This window comes from Poromitra crassiceps, assembly GCF_964638095.1.
Source record: "Poromitra crassiceps genome assembly, chromosome: 6".
Taxonomy (NCBI): domain Eukaryota; kingdom Metazoa; phylum Chordata; class Actinopteri; order Beryciformes; family Melamphaidae; genus Poromitra; species Poromitra crassiceps.
In genome coordinates this window covers 21,217,879-21,222,756 of record NC_139627.1, presented here as the reverse complement: position 1 = coordinate 21,222,756, position 4,878 = coordinate 21,217,879, and positions in this window count along the sequence as shown.

Here is a 4,878-nt window from a genome sequence, read left to right as displayed (position 1 = left end):
GACGAGACCGAAATATTGATCAATACTGTCAAAATCTGTTGTTATTACTTGAGGGTGCCCGATAGGATAAGCCATTTTCGACTGTACATACGGGTACAGGCTCGTAAAATCATAATAATGAATCTTTTCATCATTCTGAACTTTATGATAAAGTTTCATTGCATTTGTCCGGCCGCCGTACAACGCATGTCGGGGTTTAAGTCGCTCTATTTCACGGTATGTACTCATAAATGTTTGGACTGACTGTTCAGTCATTTTCAAACGAGACCACTCGCACTCCCAAATTACATTAACATTCATGCCGCAAACATATCTTAGATAATGTATTTTATCAGAGAAATCTCTGTACAACTCCCCATATGTTTTTTGACTGACAGGATTAATTTCTTGTGCGATTTTGCAGGATTGACAGCCATGGAAAAAACATCCAGCAAACTCGTAAACAGTGTTTGTAGCCTCACAAAAACCATCAGAGTAATAAGATCCGAATTTCTGCTCGCCATGATTAAGTGCATGCCTAATAAAAATGTTCTGTGTACGGGCCAAATATCCTAACCACTGCATTGAAGCATGTGAATATGTTTTGTTTTGCCGTGTATATGCACCGTCATAGGTCAAAGCTATCTCGTCTTTGTGGAGATGGCATGATTTGAAGGTGCCCATACATGCTGAAGCCAACGTTATGTAGTGAAACGGATCAACCCCAGCGCTATCAATAAAGGCAGACCTATATAGCATGCAAGCCTTGCGCAGAATGAGCACATCATTAATGCAGTATTTTACCAACTCCTCTTTAAAATCAAATATTTCGTCTTTCTTTGTCTCGTACCAAACCATGAACTCTTTTTTACCATCATCACTCATGGAGGCATAACCGTATGCTTCTTTTGGGGGGTAGGCACCACGATATGTCTCATTCGCTTCTGTGTTAAAAAGATGCGGGAAATTTCCCTTTAGACAGTCTGAAAAACCCATCGCCGCAGGCGTTTCAGCGAGTCGCATAGGCAGAAATGCACACGAATCATTCCAACGCTGCGAGAGGGTTGGATCATAGACGCTGGTAACCTTACTACCCTTGACGATTAATTCTGGGGTTAACCCCTGCGACACCAGATAATTTAACACTAAATATGAGTCAAAACCGCTAGCATTGTGTGCCAGGAATGTATAACCCTTATACTTCGGTACTCTAAAAAATTCTACAAACTGCGCTATGTTACAGAAAATATGGGGTGTTTCCGAGTTAAACTCCATACCCACTACACAGTTGGCAACATGTCGCCCTTCGATCAAGCGTGTTTCGGCATCATAAAATATATATTTTTGATGCAACGGCTCCTTTGCGGCAGGTTGGATGTAACACATGTGTCTGGAGCCGTCAGTGCCGAGATAGTCTTTGCATTTAGAGCATCTGGGCTTCGGACAGACATGTATCGAATTGAGACCTCTGTATGTATTCTTACAGTCTTCGCAAAACGAAACATACGAACAGGGGCTGTGGGTGTGTTTGGTGTGTTTTTGTTTGTGTAGATCAAAACAAGCTTTTGATTTACAGATGCGTTTACATTCGGCGCATTTGATTGTAGTCCCGAGGTTCACCACGTGATGCCCATGTTCAGTGGTGTAGCATACGTTACACATATATTTGCATGTATGCTTAAAAGCCTCGTTATAGAACTGATAACAGAGCTCACATGCATATGAATTACCGAAAAAACCTGTCGGGTTCGAAATACGGTAGTAGTGATTGTCGAACAAAAATAACCAGACCGTCCTAGGATGAGGCTCATCGTGCGTCATAAATGGTATCAGGCGTTTTTTCGCATCTTTGTGATAAAAGACAATAATTTTAACACCGTAGAGCTGTTCAAATCGGTTTATATCGGAGAAATTCACACGGTGTTCATATTTAAAATGCAGAGAATCATACATCTGTCTTGCCTGCTGCAAGCAGACTGTCTCTGAAATACCACTGTTTAGAAAGTTTGCCAGACACATAGCGAAACATAACGAGTCCTCAGATTTTGGGTCGTAAAGATGTCGAATTTTTTTTTGTATTATGTCTTTATAAGGAACAGCGCCCAATTTCAAACGCGAGCCCCCACCCGACTGGTTACGTACTACCGTTATAGCCAATTCTAAATCGCCATCGCTAATTGAATCATCGTTGCTCTGAACCGCCTGCGACACTTGGTCAAGAAAATCATCGCCGCTATAGCTATCGTCTGCAACCAACACGGCCTGTACATCCGAGGCGAGTGATTCCCCACTTAACACTACGTTTAGCATACTCCCCTCGGGCGATTGGACAACCGCATCGTTTATTAGGCCGGTCAACGCTTCACGAACTAATCCGGGGACTAATTCCAAGTTTTCGGTGTTAATATTTTGCAAATTTATTCTCTGCTTATATTCGATAGCATTAAATTTTGGTATCTCCCGGATTAGCACTCCGGCGCGTGACGGACCTGCTACGTCAGTGGGCATGTCCGCCTCTATACGTGGAACGTCCGCCTGCCCTGCGGGCGACGCGTCCGAGACAGCGGGGGGGTCTGGTGCGTGTGGCGATGGCGCGGCTGACTGTTCAGTGTGGGCATGGGGTGTGTTTGACTCTATATGCGACACGTCTGATTGTCCAGTGTGGGCGTGGGGGGTGTCTGCCTCTATATGTGATGTGTCTGATTGTTCAGGGAGGACTCTGGGTGGGTTTGGCTCTATGAGTGATGCACCTGATTGTTCAACGAGGGCTCCGGGGGGGTTTGGCTCTATGGGTGATGCAGCAGTCTGAGTGGAAGTATCGGATGCAATAGAGACACGCTTTTTTTTTTTTTTTTTTTTTTTTTCTTCTTTTTTTTTTCTCCTTTTAATTTTAGCGGTTAACCGTCTAACCAAACGTGTCTGTTGATCTATCCAGTTTTCATCATCATCACAGTCACTATTTAACCCTGTAGGCAGCGAGTTTGCAATAGCAAAGGGGATAGCACCTAACTCCCAGGGTCCTACAGCGGGCTCACGGCGAGAGTCATTCTTACAATATTTATACGGTACACCGTGCATCGGTGGTTTAGTCCGTTTAGGCATTGTTTACAAGGTTAAAATAACGACAGCGATGATAGTGACTACAGTGATGCTGGGTGATGGTGCGCTTTCAAACGTATGGATCTAGCGTGCTAACGATGTTAACAGCAGACACACACTGTTTTGAAATCTACACAAAGCTCTAACCCGCCTCTCGATGCGACCTATACCCGAGGCGTTACACCGTATGGCTGTATTCAGGCAGGCGTGGCTCCTACGTATTGTTCTATAAACGTTCTGACAGGACCTGCGTTTATTTTTCTTCTTCTTCTTCTTTTCCTCCTGTTGTGGTGGTGGTGGTGATGACGCGGCAGCAGATGTAGGATGCAATAGTGTCAGCTGAGTGCATAAAGATGCGTATTGACTTACAGATGATGTGGAGGGCTCAGCTTGATCAGAAGATGATAAGACGTTACAGTCGACCGCTTGAAGTAGGCCTAGTTGACTTTCACCCTCCGCCTCCTCTATGCTCCCGGACTCGTAGACCGCTTCTCCCGTCTTCTCCGCCAACACCCCTGTTACCGCCGCGGTACCGCGACAAGCAGCATCCGAGGGGTCATCCGATATACTGAAAAAACAGCAGAGAAAACCCACTTAAAATCAAAAAGCATATAGGATACAGTACGTCCGCTTAAAAAACAAAAAACAAAAACAAAAAAACAGACACAAATATAAAGCCACAGCACACAATGCCATAATATCATACGTATACTCACGCCTCCTGTATAATCTCATCTAGCTCCAACGATGTCAGGGTTGTCGGGATGTTCTCTAGGACCTCGCGGAAATCCAGCGAAGATAGTAGCGGACTATCATCCAACGATGATAATGACGGAGCCGATGTCAAGTATTGTGTCAGCGAGACGTTGTCATCAAGACCGTATGGATGCTGAACATCTTGGTTCGCGCTGCAAAATAGAGATCATGGTTTTTTAAAACACACATCTATATAGATATAAACACATATAGCTTATATTATTAGATATAAATAAATAAGATGCACGACATACCAATATAACAGACTGCCATGCGGGGTAGAGGGCAGGCATGCACTGTGGATATCAGAAAACAGGAGTTAGACCATATTTTTTTTTTTGTATTAATTAGCAACATCTGACATGACTATACAGTGATACTTACACTCCCGGGGGTATAGATGGGTTTGTTATATCGCTGAGCACACTGCGTCGTCGAGCTCCGCGTTTGCCACCTTTTTTTTTTTTTTTTGCAGGAGAGGTATGGAGATAATATTTAACATTATATTTCATACTGAAGGACTCATCCGTAAAAACAATATATATTGAGATAAATGTTTTTTTTCTCACCAGAATTCTCAGCATTGAAACATGTATTGTGAAAGCCAATGCGTGCGTCCTCATCGGCTAAGGCCTCCTCAAATCCTGTCTTTTTAAAATGATACAGGCACAATCATTGACATGAAGAAAATAAAAGACAAATCAAAAAAAAAAATATACAAGATAGAGAAAGTTTCAGCTTACCGTAATAGAGAGACATCCTTTACAGCGTGCAAGACAACAGGTTAGCGTGATGAGTTTTAAGCTGGGTTGCCAAGGGCTTATATACCTGAACACTGCTGACCCCTCCTACGGGGTGTGTTTTAAAGACAATTTCACTACCGAGACCACCTGACACACACTAATTAACGACAGGGGGCATCCATGACAGGGGGGCTGAGAGACCCCGACCTAATATTCACACCTTTTACAATGACCCACTGTCTGTGAGCCATCTTCAAAGGACTAATTACACCGTCTGGGTCCAAGATCAAGCTATTTTGTC